The sequence below is a fragment of the Lynx canadensis genome, chromosome E1, assembly GCF_007474595.2.
Source record: "Lynx canadensis isolate LIC74 chromosome E1, mLynCan4.pri.v2, whole genome shotgun sequence".
Classification (NCBI taxonomy): Eukaryota; Metazoa; Chordata; class Mammalia; order Carnivora; family Felidae; genus Lynx; species Lynx canadensis.
This window is the reverse complement of record NC_044316.2, coordinates 46,642,861-46,662,830: the sequence shown is the minus strand read 5'-3', so window position 1 is coordinate 46,662,830 and position 19,970 is coordinate 46,642,861. Positions and strand designations below refer to the sequence as shown.

The 19,970-nt window shown below is 46.9% G+C and overlaps 1 protein-coding gene and 1 pseudogene across 5 annotated transcripts in view; one reads left to right on the top strand and one right to left on the bottom strand.

The window, feature by feature from the left end:
• Positions 1–19,970, top strand: part of PITPNC1 (phosphatidylinositol transfer protein cytoplasmic 1) — a 259,205-nt gene that overhangs the window by 179,680 nt on the left and 59,555 nt on the right. The window lies entirely within an intron of this gene.
• LOC115500595 lies at positions 18,693–19,281 on the bottom strand (annotated as a pseudogene).

The window sequence follows — 19,970 nt, the reverse complement described above, 5'->3', positions numbered from 1 at the left end:
AATGAAATATAAAATTTATCAGGTTCATCACAAGTTTACAATAACTGTCAGCCTGAAGTAGAAGGGGAAGAGATTTCAACTTTAAACGTGGACATTTCTTTGAAAAGAAAGGAAAAGGAGGGGCAGATTCAGAATCAAATGTGACAAAATGGTTACACGTGTTCGTTTTGAGTGGTGGGTAGTAGCTGTTTGTCATGGGATCCTTGGTATTCTTCTGGAGGTTTGTATCTTGAGTTTTGAAGAAAAAATACTCTTCCAACTCGTCGGTTCCACGAAACTCAAACCGCTCCTGTTTTCTGAGATCCATTCTCAGTTCCCGTTGATTTGCAGTTGTTTTCCCAAATGCTTGGCTTTTCTTCCCCCTACATACGAAACCTAATTACTGTGGGAAAACAGTGCACTTCACTTACAAATAAAGCACAGCTTTCCTGTTTATTTACCTAGAGCTTTGTGTTTATGTTTATTGAGCCCAATTGTTGGTACCTCAGTGAATGGATTGCTTACAACAGATGGTGGCCAACAACCTTTGGGTCTCGGAGCATTTTGGATGAGGACACTTTAGGAGTCTGCCCAAAGCTAGCAGCTGGCCAGGCCCATTTAGAAGGATGATGTACTGGATTCAGAGAACTCGCCAGCCTTGGACCGAACGGGGTCCAAAGCGGGGCTCAGGCACTCCGTGATAATGGGGCTTCATTGTCCTGAACCTTCCCACTTCAGGGAGTCATTGGGAGGATTTGGTGAGAAGATGCATGTCAAATACTCCATAAACAGTGATTCTTTTAGCCTCTTTAACTTCAGTTACGCTTCATGAAAACCACTTCAGAGTTAAGACTCTCAGAGATCGGCCAGCAGAGAAGTTGGTGGAGTTCTTCAGTGGAAAAGTGCTGAGTTCTCGCGTTTTCAATGTCTGTAGTCTCTTCTCATTGTCCACCTTCCAGAATGGGGCATCCCCAGACATAAGCTGAGAAGTCACCCGTCCCTGGGACCTTTGTGTTCACTTTGCCAAGGTCGAGGAGGGATTGAACACAGGCTGGAGCCTGGGACCCTCTGTCCAGTAGCTTCTTTAAAGGAAGCTGGGAATTCTGGTTTCGGAGCCAGTCCTTCCTTGGCTCTCATTCACCTGTAGAGGATCTTGATTGGCACATCTTGGCTCCAAGACGTGACAGACACCTGTCCTGTCGCTCCAAAATAGTAACCAACAGGAGAGCTGCAGAATGGTGGAGGGATTCAGGCTGCACGCGCTGGAATCACACCAGTTGGGTTAAGACCAGTTGGCTTAGCTGGCGAAGGCATGTTACTTCACCTCTCAGTGCTCCCACAAATAGGTTTCATAACAGTTCCTGCTCATCGGTACTTGTGAAGCTTGAATGCACTAAACGTGAAGAGCTTTCAGAATAGTGCTGGTTACACATAGTAGGATCTCGACATGTCAGCTGTAACTGGCATTTCTCTATCTCGTCAAGTCTAAGGTGGCCACTGATTTTTCCATGTCAGCAACGCTAAAAATGAAACGCATGTTGGGGTTGATGGCATTCTGCAGTTATAACTGGCACCATTTTTCTTTTTTTTTCTTTTTTGGTGTTATAACTGGTAATGTCTTAGATTCAACGAATTCAGCATGAGACCTCCTCCTGGACAGGACGTCCAGATGTCTGAATAGTGAATGTAAGCCCTGAATGGTGTTTGCAGGTAAAGTGCGAACATTGTGCTGGATTCTGCGGAAGAGAAGTGATTGATTAGTAAGCTGTTCAGGCCTGGCAGGTGGCGTGTTAACTTTTTCCAGGGCACTGACTGCCTTCCTAGTAAAGAGAATGACTTGATAGAGCTCTGAAAAAGGAACAGGTGGATCGTCTCCACTCACGGGTTCAGAGCCATCGTTTTTGTCAAATGGATTTCTCTCTAAAATCCCTGGATATCATCGCGCCGATAAATACCCACAAGGACAAAGTCGCTGCTAGTATTTTAGTCTTTAAAAAAAAAAAAAATGGGGCAACGGGATGATAGGGGCTGACCTTATGGAAAAGAAGTTTCCGTAATGATTTCCAGCAGACATGATTTAAAAGCGTTTTTTTCCCTTTGACGCACTGAAAGCGTTGCTTTCATGTGCTCCCTTACTTGTACACGGACTGTGTGGGTTTTTTGGGGGGTTTTTCTTGTTTGGTTGGGTTTTTTTTTTTTTGTTTTTTAAGGTCACTTACTTATTTTGAGACAGAGAGAGAAAGCACACGTGTTAGCCAGGGAGGGGCAGAGGTGGGGGGGGCAGAATCCCAAGCAGGTTCCGCACTGTCAGTGCCAAGCCCGATGGGGGCTCGAACCCACAAACCATGAGATGGTGACCTGAGCCGAAACCAAGTCGGATGCCCAACTGACTGAGCCCCCCAGGCGCCCCCACAGACTATGTATTTTAAGCAAGCACATGTCATCCGTTGCGCACCAAATTCTACACCTGATCTTCTGAGACTAATGGCGATCCTTTCTGACTAATATTAAATATGAGTCTTTCTGACTCATATTTACATCATATTTCCACACTAATACCCACTGAAGGACTGTTTCTAGCCCATCAGACTTTACAGCCATTTTGGCACATAAATTTGTTAAATAGAAACTTCATGAAGCTGCGTCTGAAGATCTTCCATCTTGTTCCCAGGTCTTTAAAGAGACTGTCGTAAATACCTTCGGAATATGTAGACCGTTATGAGGAATCATTTTAATTTCCTTTAGCTATTCCCATTAGATTGGTAATAAGTAGATCTTGAAAAGCATGAACGAAATGCCATCATGGAGTAGATACTCAGGGGGTGAAACCAAATAACTGACCATTCGGTGCTGAAATGTTTTATTGTTCCTCATACCTAGGTTCAGAGGAAATCAGAAATCTGTCACGGGTTTGAGTTTGTTATGAACTCAACTTCACCTTGGTTGGCATGTGAAAACTACAGTGAAACGTCGAAATGAAACATGAAACACACTAAGGAAGGTCCTCAGGAATGCAGGACACTGGCAAGATTGATTTTTCTAGTAACTTAATTTTGATTTATATATGAAGCCTTGTTTTCAACACCCAGCTAAATCTGCTTAGAACCATCTGGGTCGCTTGAAATAGATGATGTTAAACCAGATACACCAGTTGCGCACATGATATGCCTTTATTGAAGGTTTTCGTAACGGAGATAGAAAACAATTTTGGTTAAAAAAAAAAAAGGTTGTCTTGTGATACCCAGGAGTGGTTTAATACTCTGGGTTAAGTGTTCATGTAACTGCATATTGCCTCCTATTTCTGAGATTTGCTCTTATTATTTGAACAATCGTACTATTAGAGAAGAATATTCTCTCATACAGTTAAGGATAACAAAATTAATTAGTGACTGGGTACAGATTTTTGGAAGTTGTGGTTTTTTGCCAGGTTTGTTCTCTAGCTGCCTGGAAGATCGTGTCTTCTGGTGCCCACTTTGTAAGTTTGCACCGTGGGGTGTTGAGGAACAGAATGTTACAATGGGTTAGAATTATCATTAAGTACTTGTGCAAACAGGAAGGTCCAATGTAGAGGGCTTTTTAAAGTCTGTGGGTTTTATCTCGTACCAAGCCAGTGCCCTCCTCAGATAACAGGTGTTTAGTTAGTTACACTGGACAAAGTCAAGAAGTGGTTCTGTTGGGCAAAACCTTCGGGGACATGAACGGGTTTTTCCTGCTGCAGAGTTGGGGTCAGGTGGCCGAAGAGTCCTACTTTGTCTCAAGGGCAGTCAGCACCTGCCTTAAAAGATGGAGGAAGCAGAGCTGTTGTCCACAGACCTGAATTGACTTGTGTTGTCCCCGACCATTATTATCCCAAACGGACAAGAACGTTAAGCCTTCTGGTTTAAAGACTGTTCCCTCGGGTGTTTCTTATTCCCTGGAGATGGAGTAAATTCTTGTGTTTTGAACATTCTTCCCCCTGGATTTTCCTTACCCAGTTGGATCAGTTTTGTTTTTTTTTTAATTTCTTAAATGTTTATTTATTTTTGAGAGAGAGACAGACAGAGCACAAGAAGGGGTGGGCAGAGAGAGAGGGGGAGACACAGAATCAGAAGCAGGCTCCAGGCTCTGAGCTGTCAGCACAGAGCCTGACACGGGGCTGGAACTTGCAGTCTGTGAGATCATGACCTGAGCCGAAATTGGTCGCCCAAACGACTGAGCCACTCAGGCGCCGCCTCCCCCCCCCCCCCCCCCCCGTTGGATCGGTTTTTTAAGTGATAATGAATATTCTGCACCAAACAATTGATAAAACCACCTATCACAATTCCTACAGTTAATAGATGCTTAGTAAATACCAGTTATCTTCCTTGATCCCCATGTCTCCACTTCCCAGTGAGAACCTGGGGAGTCCTTTATTTTGCACTGAAAGGAGAAGATGACCTCAATAGTGCATTAATTCATTGCAGCATAAAATGGAAGATGCTGTAGAGAACACAGGAGGGAGGGTGGGACTGGAAAGAAAGGCAGGATTGTAATGCAGGCAGAGGCTAGTTGAGAAAACAGGAGGTTTGCAGTAGATCAGATGAGAAGGAACACTGCCCAAAGCTTAAAGAAAGCAGTGACAGCAGAAAGAGGGAGAGGGTAAATTAGGACGAGAAAGAGACATGGGTGCCAGATTAAATTTGGGAATGGGACAGGAAGACCAGCTGAGGGGTCTGGAATAATTCAGGATTTTGCCATGGATAGGTGATAGTGTCACAGCTAGGTGGTAGGATTTAACCCCAAGCAATCTGATTACCCTCAGCTACCTCTCTGGAGACTGCGGAGATAGGCAAGAATAAGTCCATACCTACTCACGTTGTAATGAAACTGCAGAATATCAGAGATTTTTAAAAAGTCATTAGAAGCTGCTTCAGAAGAAAGACAGATCACACACGAAGGGACAGCAATAACCCTGACTGTGGACTTCTCTGATTTAGCAACAATAGATGAATGAAGTTATTGAAGGGATATATTTAAGAAGTGAACCCAGGGAAAGGCATGGGGTACAAGAAACAAATGTGGGCCCATCAGCTGGTAAAATACAAATGAACTCTTGCCTGTGAAATATAGAGAGGAAAGAACCAGCAGGTGGGTGAGAGTTTGGAAGCAGGAGAAAGAACCTGCTCCCAGAAGTTAGAGGGGATGGTCTTCCTGAAAACCTCCAAGAGACGAGGAGAGGCCAGAGGGCGGGGATATGTCTCCAGGGAAGGGAAAGAGGGGCAGAGAGTCGGTGGCCATGCCTGATGACCTCTCCTTTCCAGGAATGTGAGAAGTGTCATCCACTGAAAAGGAAGGACTTAGGAAAAAAAGGACTTAAGGAGGCTGATGAAAGTTCAAGATAACCTGTGTGGGGAAATAGAGGAGGGAGCCAACTCCAGAAGAGTTAAGAGGATGTCTTGAAAGGTTTGGCAGTCTGGTGATTTGGGGATTTTTGAAAGAGTTGGTGCCACCAGCCTAAGGAATTGTGTCATTTTCCCAGTTGTGCTTTGCAGCCGACATGTGGGAGCAGAGGAGATGGTTGGACTGATTCGGGATTTGCTTTCAGGGTGGGCTCAGCAGGCTATGGAAAAACCGAGTGAGTAAGTGAAAGTCGAAATGAGCCTTGAGACCAGTGGAAGCTCTTGGGGAGTGGAGGGCCCAGCAAGGTCAAGGTGAAAGTGTCTGGGAGTGAGGTTGAGGCTGGAGAAAAGGCAACTAGAGTTTCCAGATTTCGGACGTGGAGTCACTTCCAGGAGATCCAGGACCAGGCTGGGGCTTGGGAGGAAGCGGGTAAGAAGTAGAATGACGTGAAGGTCGTTAGAGGAGGAGCAGAAAATGCACTAGGCTCTGCCCTTGGAGGGGTCGTCCACGTGGACTCTGAAATCACAGGTTATGGGCATGAGTCAGGGTAAAACAGAACCTTGAGTGTGGCTCCTTGGACCTTGTTCAGTGAATGGAGGGGCCAAGGTTTTCCAGATCGGTGGTCTGTAAGTAACACGCGTTGGCAGTGAGGCGTCGCAACTAGAAAGCACGAGCCTAGCAGCACGTTCTCCAAGTGACCAGTGGCCTCTAGGAATTCACTCCCCAGGAGTCTTCATAATCATTTTCTGGGCACGGCTTGATGAATGATTCCGAATATGCCGTCTCTTCAACACTGAGCTCTTGGTCCTAAGGGAGTCCACCTCCTCTCCTCCACGCCGGCCACCCGGCTTGTCCCGCCCGGCGCCAAGCCGCGGGGGCTGCGGTGTTTGCTGCATTGCAGACCCTAAGCCCCCGCTTCACCAGAGCCGCGGGTTCATTTGCTCAATCTGAGCAGCCATCGCAGAATTCGACATTTCTCTCACACCTTTTACCCAGGTTCCAAAGTCCAGAATCTGCGCCGCTTGCTGACGTGGGCGATGAAGGCAGGGCCCCACCTAATGGCCCTTTTGCAAAGTACAGGAGGAGCAAGCCGACTCTCCTGGGCCCCTCTTGTCAGCCAAAGGGAGGCAGAAGGGTAGAGGGTAAACCAGCTGGCCCCAGCTAGGAAGCACCGTCTTCAAGAGTGGGGGAGTAATAGTGATGATAGTCATGTGGGTATTGGCAGGAATAGTTACTGAGCATGAGCCCAGCATCCTGCTAGCCTATCTATAGCCATGCTCTTACTCAAAGCTCACAACTATTATTATCCCCATTCTACAGCTGAGAACTGAGTCTTAATGAGAGCAAGTGGTCTGCACATGATCAGAGCTAGCAAGCATCAGCCCTGGGACTTGATTCTAGGTCAGTCTGGCCTTGGAGCACAAAGTCTCGTATAACTAATATGCTATATTTGGCTCTAAAAATTGAATTAGAAGACCGTATATGGAATCTGCTACCTGAGTTTTTCAAGCCCGGCTGAGGGTTTAAATTTTCATAGAGAGGCAAGGGAAATAGTCCCTCCCACGTTACAGAAGCAATGTCGGAAAAAAAACGTTTTTTTCCTCCTTCCAAGTTTTATAGGGCAGCAAATACTCCTGAAAGGGATTGTAGTTGTCATGATATCCTTTATGATCTTGTTTTTTCAAAAAGTCTTTATTGGGAGGAATTTTCTCAGAGGTTTAGTGCCTTATAAAGCATGTTTATCAACCGGAATAGTCAGGAAAATGGCTTTCCAAACGTGTCTTCAGTTTTTATACAGAGTTAAGTGTGGATGGAAGGACAGCCGGGTCATCTTGCGTCCAGCTCAAATCAGATGCCGGGGGTTAGAAGGATGGTAAGCTGGTGACACGTGCCAAGGAGATGAAAATGATCAGATTCTGAGAAAAGAAGGATCTGGGTGGAAACACCATGATAGGGGAGAGAGAGACTGGCCCCCAGAGACCCAAAGGCAAAGGAAACGAGTTAAAAATAAAACGGGGCTAATGATAAACCTAAGGGCTCCTTGACAGGAGCAAAGTTGAAACGACAACTCTATTCCTAGAGCCCGACGTCTGAACAATTTATTTTTCCTACCTTTTAGTCCCCGTGCGCCTTCCTCGGCTGAGATCAAGTGCCAAAGGACATCTCAAAATATCACAGCCACAACTACTCAGCATATCTCACCATGTGGAGAGGATAACAGTTCTGCAAAAGTCTTTGTCCTGAACTGTTTATGGATTTTCCATAGTCTGTGCAAGACTTTGAACACATGCTGCCTGCAACTGGCAGCTGCCACCCGGCCTAGGGATGACCTTGCCCCTGATGCGGGAGAGTCCTCCCTGGCTTTATCGTGACTTGCCCCTGTTTTGCATATTCACCCTGACCTTTTCTTAATGAAGATTTCAGTTGGGAGAAATTACGTTAATGGCTCACGTGTTGCTGTCGCCCTTCCAAATGCTGTGCGTGCTGTGTGGATGGGGCGCCTGCCTGGTTCAGTCAGTAGAGCGCGTGGCTCTTGATCCCGGGGTCGTGAGTTCGAGCCCCACGTTGGGTGCAGAGATCACCTAAATGATGGGAGTGGTAAGTAAAGGCAGTCCAGTAAGTCCTTGTATTCGTTCTGGGCTGTGCCTGGGAGTCGTAATGGACAATACAATAATGTGTAATGGGCAGGAAGACAGCTCTTGAAACCGTGTGGGAAAACTCCATCAGTGCCAGACCAAAAAACACCTCCTGCGGTTATAAAAAGTTGGGTGAATTCAATAGGCACTCATGAAGCTCCCGTTAAGTGAGCACCAAAGTGTAATATCCCAGCACTTAAAGTTAGGAGAGCATTGTGTTACATGTTATCTCAGTTAATATTCACAACATCTTTTTTTAAGTCTTTAAAAAATCTATTGAAAAAAAATTTTTTTTGGGCCACTTATGTCTTTTTTGAGAGACAGAGAGAGACAGAGCACAAGTTGGGGAGGGGCAGAGAGAGAAGGAGACACAGAATCCGAAGCAGGCTCCAGGCTTCGAGCTGTCAGCACAGAGCCCGACGCGGGGCTCGAGCTCAAAAGCTGTGAGATCACGACCTGAGCCGAAGTTGGCTGCTTAACCAACTGAGCCACCCAGGCGCCCCTCATTCACAATATCTTAAGGTAGATACTGTTATTGCTCAGTTTGTACATGAGGGCGCTCCTGTTGAAAGATATTTAAAGGAATTGCCCAAGACCACATGATTAATAACTGACAGAACTGAGGTCCCCAGTGTTTTGATTCTATGTCCTTTGATCTTTCCACATTCCACCTGAGCTGCCAAGAAACAGATCGTGTGGCCAGAGTGCCCCTCAGTGGGAAGCGTCAGAGATGGGGAAGATTTCTGCCCTACACTGGCTGTCTGAATGAACACAACAGTGGGCCATGGGTGATAAATGAAAGAATTATTCACTAGTTCGGTTGAAAAAGTCTTCAGTATGTAAACAAGTGTTACATAAGTCATGAAAAATGGGGTTGAGAAAAATGAGACAGGAGAGTAAAGGGACAAAAATATTTTCTTTATCAAGCCTTAAGGGAAAACACTCTTTTTAAAATACCTAATGTGGCATTTCTCTTAAAAAAAAGAAAAAATGTTAAGACAAGTGACCCTTCTAAAAAAATTTTTTTTTTAGTATTTATTTATTTTTGAGAGACAGAGTGCAAACAGGCAGCAGAGGGGCAGGGAGAGAAAGAGGGAGACACAGAATCCAAAGCAGGCTCCAGGCTCCGAGCCGTCGGCACAGACGCGGGGCTCGAACCCACGAGCCGTGAGATCACGACCTGAGCCAAAGTCGGACGTGTAACCAAATGAGCCACCCAGACGCCCCATACATATGACCCTTCTTTTTTTTTTTTTATTTAAAATCTTTTTTTTTTTAATTTCTATTTATTTTTTTGAGACAGAGAGAGACAGAGCATGAACGGGGGAGGGGCAGAGAGAGAGGGAGGCACAGAATCGGAAGCAGGCTCCAGGCTCTGAGCCGTCAGCCCAGAGCCGGACGCGGGGCTCGAACCCGCGGACCGCGAGATCGTGACCTGAGGTGAAGTCAGACGCTTAACCAACTGAGCCACCCAGGCGCCCCCACATGACCCTTCTTAACCCAAATCCCAAATTCAGATACATCCCAAGAGATGTTTAGGGAATGAAGCATCTCACAGAAAATGAGCTTTTCCAAAGAGCCCTACAGAAGCACCCTTCCAGGCCAAGTAGTCTATAAATGCAGGCTGGGGACCCCTGGGCCACATGTGGATGACCAGGCATGGAGTAAGGGCCCTTTGCCTGGAAGACTGTACGTCCATCTCAGAAAACACTTCCAAAGCCGAGCTTCATAATGGAAACACTGAGAACCTGCTATCAGCAGCCACGATATTAAACAGGCACAGCGCCAACAGCAGTGGCTCAGAGCCAGGGAGGAGAGATTAACATCACAAGTAAGAGATTTTAGGCTCTGGGCCAGGAGAGGTTTTTTTCCTTTTCATTAAAAAATAATAATAAAAAAGGCAGAGAGAAAAAAAATGAAGGAACGGTGCGAAAGAATTCTTGTTTAGCGGCCCTCTTGCAGATTGTTCTCCTCCGACCTCCAGATAAGCAGAGAAACAAACCACCGTCTGTCTGCAAAGTAAAAATGGCCTTCGAGGTAGCCCTTCCGGCCAGCCGCTCTCTGCGTCCTTCGTTGGCCCGGGTGCAAAGGGAAAAGAATGATCAGCAAGGCCCATTTTTCCACTTGGAGTTGGAGAAAACACCATTTGAGCAAAAATTCAGGCCGCCGCCTTCTCACCCTGTGGAGCTCCGAGGAAGGTGGTGGGGAGCCTGTGGCACCCGTCACCTGGGATGATGGCACGTCGATACGGGGCCCAGTAAGACCTGTTGCAAGGCGGCACTTTTCTAACAAGCTGTATCCTTTAGGGCGCAGCCTTCTGAGATTTCGGGGGAGGTAGTCAGCCCCAGGAGCTTGAAGATGAAACCGTGCCTAGGCGGCATTTTCCAAGAGACGTTAGGGCTGCCCACCCCCAGTCTCAGGGCACCCCCAATCTCTGAGCAGCCCCGATGGGCGGGACATCCTCTGTCGCAAGTAACTCTCGAGAATCGAAGAGGTGCCCAGTTTCCCAGTTCAGAAGTTGCCTCTGGCATCTTAGCCGCTTTCTCCAAGCCAGCAAACAATTTCTTGTGACCTTCTCTTAAACCTTCTTCTTTTTCAGTTAAAAAACTTTCAAACCTACAGAGCAGTTGCGAGTGATTCTAGATTCACCCGTTGTTAACATTTTTCCACATCTGCTTAGTCTCTCTCTATGTATAAATATTAACACTTCACTTTTTTTCCAGAATCCTTTTGAGAGTAAGTTGGGGACATCATGACCCCTCACCCTTAAAATACGTAAGTGTGCGGTCTTAGCAATAAGGACTTTCCCTGGGGTACCCGGGTGGAGCCTGCGACTCTTGATCTCAGGGTTGTGAGTTTGAGCCCCATGCTGGGTGTAGAGATTACTTAGACATAAAATCGATAAACAAAAAAAGGACAGCGGGGTGCCTGGGTGGCTCAACCAGTTAAGCATCCAACCCAGGTCGTGATCTCAGAGTTCGTGAGTTTGAGCCCTGCGCTGACAGCGTGGAGCCTTCTTGGGATTCTCTCTCTCTCCGCCCCTCTCGCGTACCCTTTCTCTTTCTCTCTCTCAAAAATAAGTAAATAAACACGGTGGGGGGAGGATAAGGACTTTCCCTTACGTAACCATAGTGCAATGATTAAATTCTGCAAATGTTAACAGTGATGCAATGCTATTTTCTGATACGGACTCATATTTACATTTCGCCAGTTGTCCCAACGATGACTTTTATAGTGAACAAAAATAAAAACCTTCAGGTTCATGTCTCAACACAGGCACACACGCTGCATTTAGTTGCTATTTCCTGTAGTCTGGAGGTCTTTCCTCAGCTTTCTCTGTCTTTGGTGACACTGACAGTTGAAAAGAAACACAGGCCGTGTTTTGTGAATGTTCCTCATTCTTGGGTTTTCCTAACTGTGTTCTCATGATTAGATTCAGACCTGCATCTCTGGCAGAAATTCTTTTTTTTTTTTTTTTCTTTTATTTATTTATATTTTCTTTGGTGAGAGAGGAAGAGGGAGAAGGAGAGGATTCCAAGCAGGCTCCACAACGCAGTGCAGAGCCCAACTCGGGACTCGATCCCATGACGCTAGGATCACGACCCAAGCCGAAATCACCGAAATCAGCCACCCAGGCGCCCCTTGCAGGAATTCTGTAACAGCAATGTTGGGTCTTTGTGGACTCTCAAAATGTCCTTTCCCCAACACGTATGGATGGCTTCCCTGTGTTTTGTTTTCTGGCCTTTGAGAAGACTCTGGCCTCCTTCCATTTTCCAAGCTGCGTTCATCGCAGAGCTGCGTGGCACCGGTGTGAAGGGTTGGTGTCAGCCAAGGCTCAGGCTGACGTGTTCTCCCAGCACTGGAGGCGTGATGGCCACTTGGTCTGTAAAGTCACCTGAGAGAGAGCAGGAAGAATCCCAAAGCAAGGGCAACAGTGGACTTCCAGCCTGGCCTCTTGCTTGTGTAGATTGCTGACGAATCCGTAACAGGATTGTTCAGAGGAGAAATGGGTCTGACTGGATTAGGGAAAAAAAGACCAAACTCTCTCTATTTGCCTTATGTACCCATGTTGCTGAGCTTGGGAATTCGATTTGGATGGTTTTACCTCCTCACTATTCCATCCATCTTGTTTTTCTCCATTCCAACTACTGTTACTCTAGATGACATCCTTCTCTCTTTTCTAGAACAGTCTCACTAAACCCACCTCCCATAGAGTTGTCTGATGGGATCCGTGTAGAGCCCAAATCAGAAAATTTCACAGTGGCTTCCATTGCCGGGATAGAATTCCATCTGACCACTACTTTCCCCTGCAGTTTCTTTATTCCATACTCCCTGCCTCAACTTAAAGGCCCCCAATATCAGATGTTTATAGAAACTTCAGCACAGCACCACCTGGGAGCTTCTTAGATAGAATCTCAGGTTCTACATCAGAGCCACTGAACCAGAACCTACATTTTAGCAAGATTTCCCAGATTTGTGTCCACAAGAAAGAGCAGGAAGGGCTATTTAGAACGTGCTGGAAGGGACTGTTCTGTGCAAGATCTTAGGTTGCCCCTCAGGCTCTTACTGTCCTTGGTACTGAGGCCTGAGGCTCAAACTATTCTTTGATCCAAGGGATTCAGCCCCTAAAATCAAATGTTGCAATCATTTTTCCTAATTTGCAAAAAGAAGGAAATTTCACCGACGAGTTTTTTTTCTGTTTTTCTTTTTCTCCGTCACAATTTTTCTCCTAAACTTTGACATCCGCTACTCCTTTCTAGTTAACAGGATAGTCCTCCGCTGGCCGACAACAAAATGGATGGACTAACAGGTAACAAATGCTAGTGTTAAAACTCAAGAGTTGATGGGGGCGCCTGGGTGGCTCAGTCAGTTAAGCGTCCGACTTCGGCTCAGGTCATGATCTCACTGTTCGTGGGTTCGAGCCCCGCGTCGGGCTCTGTGCTGATGGCTCAGAGCCTGGCGCCTGCTTCGGATTCTGTGTCTCCCTCTCTCTCTGCCCCTCCCTGCGTGCACCCTCTCTTTCTGTCTCTCTCTCAAAAATAAATAAACATTAAAAAAAATGAAAACTCGAATTGATGGTCCAACAGTTCAGTTTGGCAACAGCAAAACGTTAGGTTTGATTACGTAGGAGGCTGTCATGCCAGAGAGAGGCACAGGTGAATGATATACATCGATTGTGTAGCATAGCCCCCACTACCCTGGGGCCGCATGTGCTCATAGTGCTGGGGCACCTTCTGGGACCTAGGCAGTGACCGTCTTTTTGCTGGAGTCATTGAGATGCTGCTTGTCCAGATCTGCAGAATCCAGTGAATTGCAAAACTTTTGCTGTCACCTGTCAAGTTGATTTCATCTTCCACGGCCAGCTCGCTCTCCAAGCTGATACAACCAGGACATGTACCCTGGGTTCTCCAGCTCGATAAGTAGTTTTTAAGACAAAAATCGCAATGAACCTGTTGCCACTTGTTAGATTTGACTTTAGTTGAAGAGACCTCAGAGGCCCGAAGCTGAAAGATTAACTGTGCCACCTTTCCGTGAGTGTTAATGATTTGTGACCTTCTGATGGAACAGAAGTAGCAACAGCTGAGACAGACTACTTATTTAGTGGTAGTCTGCCCCTGGGAAGTCCACCAGGAAGCCACGCATTGGGATCTCTGGGAACCCAAGAACTGAACCACAACCAAATGTCACCCCCCAAAATGAATTCATTGTTCACTACGCGTACTGTGGCTTCAGTAATCGGAAGACTTGGCAGAGGCCGTGAACTGGAAAGATGAGTTGGTGTGAGTCAGGTAGGGAGGAGGAGGAAGACCCGGGGTGTGGAAGGTTGAAACAGTGAGTTAGAAAACCGGATGCTTATCATGGGGAGGAGGGCACGCCTGGAGCCATGAAGACAGAAAGGACAGTCCAGGCAGTGTGAATTGATAGGTGGACGCAGGTGTACTAATGCCAGACATTTGTGTAGCCTTTTGGAGCATTTTGAGATGCACCTACACGTCCATTGTCTCATCTGGTTCTGATGGCCCAGTGAGGGGGCAGGACGCATAGAGCGTTGACTTCCAGATGACGATATGGGGACCTCGAGGGGTTGTAGGAACACACAATTGCTAAGCCGTGGGACCCAGAGTGGGACCAGATGTTTTGACCCCTGAACTGTGATGAAGAAACCATTCTAACATATTGGGAAGAAAACTCACAGGGGAGCGTGTGGATGGATAGATAGATGTGTAGGGATGGAAAATTTTCCCTTCCTTCCTTCTAAGTTCTTTGACCTAATAATGGACAGAAGACAAATTTAAGACAGAAGCAAAACAAATTTAGTTTCGTATGCACGGGAACCCTATACAAATATGGGACTCAAAGAAATGACCAGTGCGGGGGCTTGTCTACCTTTTAGACAAAGAAAACAGTAAATTTGTGAAAACATTGACCAGATAAAGGGGTTTAGGCTTGGAGCAGTAAGTTAGTGAAGAAGTAACAAGTGTGTTTATACAGCCTCTTGGCTCTCTACCTTCCCTGTTTCTGGTGGTAAGGATGCCATCTACCCTCCTGGTACAAGGAAGGTGCCTTTCACCTGGGACATTTATCTCCTGCTTTCAGGGGGACGAAGAAGGGTCACAGTGTGCTTCTTGAACTGGCTGTCTCTCAAGTAACTTTTTTTTTTCTTTAAATATTTATATTTGAGACAGAGAGCAAGCGGGGAAGGATCAGAGGGAGACAAGAGACAGGCTCCAGGCTCTGAGCTGTCCGCACAGAGCCCAGACGCAGAGCTCGGACCCACAAACCATGAGATCATGACCTGAACTGAAGTCAGATGCTTAACCGATTGAGCCACCCAGGCGTCCCTCAAGTAACTTTAATTCAAAATGAAACGGCATATTTTGGGGTGGCATATTCTGTTCCCCTTCCGATAGATGGGATGGTGGAGGCCTGGATGGATTGGATGGATGGATGGATGGATGGATGGATGGATGGATGGACGGATGGACAGACGGATGGACAAATGGATGAATGGATTGTGGAAACCAGAGTCTCAAAAGATAGAAAGTTAGCAGCACCTGGCTGGCTTAGTGGGTAGAGGACGCGACTCCTGGTCATGGTCATGAGTTTGAGCCCCATGTTGAACATAGAGCTTATTTTTAAAAAACAAAGGGGGGGGGGTGGGGAGGAAGTTATGAGGTCCTGCATTCCTCCAGGTGAATAGAGAATAGAAGGAGATGGATTGGTGAAATACAGAAGCAGTGAGTTCATCAAACTTAGCGCCTGAGCAGATGTGAGGACAAGGAAGAAGTAAGAGCTTAGAATGACACCCAAGTTTCTATTCTGGGTGATTCAAGGACCACGGAGGAGCAGACTCAAACCCTAGAACCAAGAGTAGGGATGGGGATGGTAAATGTAGTTTTCATATTTAATTTTGAGTAAAACCAGAGATAGGTGTCCAGCAGTCAGTTGATACCAAAAGGTCTGGAATTCCGGAAAAATGCCGGGGTTATTGAGGAGATTCGTTAGGTTCTTAGCAATCAGAGATTAACATTTTATCACAGGCGTTCCCTGTAGCATTATCAACGGTGTGGGAAAGGGGACAAAAAGTCGGGGGGGAAGGAATGATCTTAAAAGAGTTAAGAGCGGGAAGACGGTTTCATTTCTATTACAGGAATATAATGAAATGCGATTCAGACTTTCAAAGTGTCAGCCTTGTGGGCTTTTTTTCACAGAGCAAGGCCAGGTCAAAATGAAGCGGGCTTTGCCTGCTTTATGTCGTTGATCCCTCACCGCTGCCCCAAGAGGAAAGATCTGGTGATGCTTTACTTTACGGATGAGAGAAATGAGGTCCGGCTGTCTTCAGTATCCTGCTACAGGTCACCCAGCCAAGCAGCAGAGCCCGACCACAAACCCAGGTCTGCTGACGCTGGGGTCCGGGCTTGCCATTGTGGTGCTGTATTACCTCTCTATGGAATTTTCTTCCTCTATTTCCCATAATAAAGAAGTATTATGCTAAGGAAAAAAGAGAAAAGGTTGTTACTACAGGAATGACATCACGGACAGTCCAAAGTTGACCCCTGCGCTGGCCTGTCAGGGCAGGAAAGACACAGCAGAGGGCAAAGTGCTCCCTGCCCAACGACGGAAAGCAGCAGCGACGTGCCCCTTTGGGGGCGTCAGGCCTAATCATGCACCACCTTGGGAAGAGCTTGGGAAGCTAACCGTCTCCCACCTGCTGGCCCATGTCTCTCTTATCCAGTCCTGGAGCAATCCTTCTGGAGCCTTCCGGTTGGCTGCCTGGGGCCCGCCCGTGGAGCTCAGCCAGGAGGCCTTGCACAGTTCCCCAACTTTGCCTCGAGAGGTATTTAGAACCAATCCCGCAGAAGGGAAAACCAAACAAAACACAACCTACCAGGCAAATGTAACAATTTGTTCCTTTATTTTGTTTTTTCTGACAGTAGATGCAATCTATCATGATTCTGAAGCGGTTTTGGGCTGATGCCCGTTCCATTGTTTGGCCCAGAGAGGCACGCCAGGAATGAGCTGGAAGGAGACACAAGGCCCTGAAGTACCTCAGGGACGCTTGTTTGGCGAACAAGAGGCGGAAACTCTCTGGCCTCTAGAGCTGAGCTGCTGGCAGCCGTCTCCCAGCTCTCCCCATTGTGTCTTGACTTCCCAGTGTGGCCACCCCACCACGCGGGCTTCAGCAAGCCATCTGTGTCCGCTGCTTTTATTCTCTTCCCTCAAGGCCGAGCTGGTAGCTTCTGAGGGCAAAGGCAGGTACCAGTCATTTTTCTCTGTCAGGAACTCTGCCACTTTGTGCAAAGGATTCATTGTTGAGGCTCAAAAAAAGGTTCAGGGAAGGACAGGGGACCAGAGTCACCTTGATGGGGCGAACCCCCAAACACTGGGGCTCCTGAAGGCTGGCCCTCAGCGAGCCCGTGGCGGCTTCCAGGCGAAATATCAATTTGTCAACTTCAGAGAAAACCATCAGCTCTAGTTCCCAGAGACCACCCTGTGAATTGAAATAAGAAGGAACTGGGAGAAATTGAAACTATTTTAAGCTCAGCTTCTGAGACCTATTTTAGGAAGCATTATTGATCATACTGCGGGGAAACCGTCCACCGACCCAGGTGCCCGTGTGCGGTGTTGGCCTGATCGCATGGCACCGTCTGTCTGTCCAAAGGAGGCTGTGGCCCAGAGGAAGAATTCGGATTGAGGCTGCTCTGTGCCGAAATTAGCCCAAGTTTATGAAAAGAGCCTTGTTCCAGCTGCCCCGGGAACCATAGCTTAGAAGCGTTTTTGTGCTACTAAAGCCTTTTTAGTAAATGAATTGTGTCCGAGCATTTGTGAACGGCCTTCTGCATCGCTTGAATGTCTTTTTCTGCCCTTTTCTTAATTAGTTGCTATGACCCGGAGCACATTATTAGAACGGTGTTTTTCCAATCAGAATCTTTTTCTCATCGGTCACTGGGTCACTTTGATTACTGTCTGTTGAACCTTCTTCCTCACGTTTTCATCTCACCCAAATGAGCTGGGGTTCACCGTTGCTCCTTGCGTGGGACTTCAGGTCACGGCACAGAGTGGTTCTCAGCCCTCCACCGGTTTGCCAGAGCTGTTTCTAGACATACCCTGGAATAGAAAGAAGTGTCCTTTCTCTCAGAGGGATCACACTATGAATTCATTTCCGCTTTGTTAGGTTCTTTTACCCTTAGATCTCCACCCTGCCACGTTCCCAGGCATCCTTCCCGGTTTCTTCTCTCTGATGCCCTCATTCCCCAGGTGCGTTTACCAACAGCTTTTTATTTTGAACTTCACCGATGAGCAGTGCCCTTGTCTCTTCCGTACTGCTGTCGTCAGGTTACTGTCCCTGTTGAATTTTCTGCAACCTTCGAGGTGGGTGGAGAAAGGAAAAGGAAAATCTCCTCCGCTGGCCAATGCTGAAGAAAAAATTACTCCTGACACTTGTTAAAGATGGTAAGGCAGCCTCATTCAGGGGGACCTCTAGAACGGGTGTTTGTCGTAGGGGAGAGAGATGGGCTCCACCGTGAGCACAAGAAGAAGGACTAGCGGGGATCGACAGCCAAGGAGCAGGATGGGGGTCAGTGAACGGAAGGGGGATTCTCGCTGAAGGCAAGCCAGGGTGATAGCAAGAGTAGGAGATTTCTCCCTAAACGTACCCAACAGGCTTCTTGCTAAACAAAAAGACTAAACCCTCCAAGAACAGAGACCGAGGTGAGGCCTCGTCAAAAAGAGGACCCACGGGTGAAAGTTGGGTGAAAGGGGGTGAGTCTTTGTCACTAGTCTGAAGTCCACACTTCCTGTGCTCAGATTTGCTTTTCATTTTCTAACCTTTTTCTACTGACCGCACACATTTAATAACAAAACAAAGAAGGCCTGATTGCCTTCAGTCATGGAAGTTCAGAACAGCGAGGCCTCTTGGAAAGCCAGCTTTTTCAACTCCAGGGAGTTTCATCTTGAACTTGAGAAAGGAAAGAGATCTACCCCTTCCCCCCACTCCCCCCCAAAGAGCAGACAGTTGCATTAGTGTCCTAGGGCAGCCATAACCAATGTCCACAGACTGGGTGGCTTGAGATTACAGCAGAAATGTATTCCCTCAAATTATGGAGTCCAGAAGTCTGAGATCAAAGCGTGGGCCAAGGCCTTGCTCCCTTATGAAGGTTCTGGGGAAGAATCTTTCCTTGCTTCTTTTTCTTTTTCTTTTTTTTTTTTTTTCTTTTTGTTACTTTTATTTGCATTTATTTTATGCAGAATTTACTCCCGGGTCATAAGTTTGTTTCTTCAGTTTCTTCTGGGATATCTTTTTCTTCTGTGCAACTTCCTCTTCTGGTTTAGGAACAATCTGCTCTTTTTCGGTAAGGATCGTCTCCGTATGGCAGGAAGAGCTCATATATGGATTAATCCGACCATGAGCCCTGTAAATTCTATCCCACATCTTGGGGGCTTTGTTCACCAGGATGTGCTCAATGACCAGAGAATCTACATCTAAACCCTTAAGTTCAGCATGACTCTCTGCATTTTTAAGCAGGTGCACTAAAAATTCAGCCCTCCTTTTGGGCCACCGACCCTGTGTCCAAGCCCCACTCTTTGGTCTGGGCACACCTACCGGCTCCACCAGTTGTAGTGACAAAGTGCCACACACTGCTTCTGTGAAGTGACATCTTTCAGATATTGGTGGCTTTTCGGAGATGCATACTCCGTGAGGGCCGGCGCAGTTTCACGTGTGTTCTTAAAGCAAACACGAAGATTTGAACTTCTTGACTTGCATGATTTTTGTCTGGTCTTCAGGGTCAAGTGAAGAGTGAATCATTGTCCGATATCACCACAGGCCACTTTTTCCTTGCTTCTTCCAGCTTCTGGTGGCTCCAGGCATTCCCTGGTTTGCAACAGCATCACTTCTATCTCTGCCTGGCTTTATATGATCTCCTCATGTGTTTCTCTGTCTCACTAGTCAACGGGATTTAGGGGCCATCCTAAATCCAAGATCGTTTTCGGTCCACGGACCGGGAACTTTATAAACAACAGAAATTCATTTCACGGTCTGGAGGCAGGAGATCCAGGGTAAGAGTGGGTTCAGAACCCAACCATTAGGTTGAATTCTGAGTTGCAGGCCTCAGCTTCTTCCTGTAAGCTCACGTGGTAGAAGAGTCTAGGGAGCGTTGTGGGGTCTTTTTTGCAGAGCACTAGTCCGTTTATGAGGGCCCCACCCTCATGACCGAATCACTTCCACAAAGCCCACCTCCTAACATCATCCCATGGGGCATTAGGTTTCAACAGAGGAATTTTGGGCCAGGAACAGTGGAATCACAAATATCAGTCCATAGCAATCCTTAACTAATTCTGTTTGCATAGACTCCATTTCCAAATAAGGTCACATTCAGAGGTTTCTGGGCATGGTGTGAATCTGAATCCACTATGGGGGTGTTGATACATCTGCTTCTACAGAAACCTTACCGCCCTGCCATCCCACTTCTGGGTACGTACCCTAGAGAAATGAAA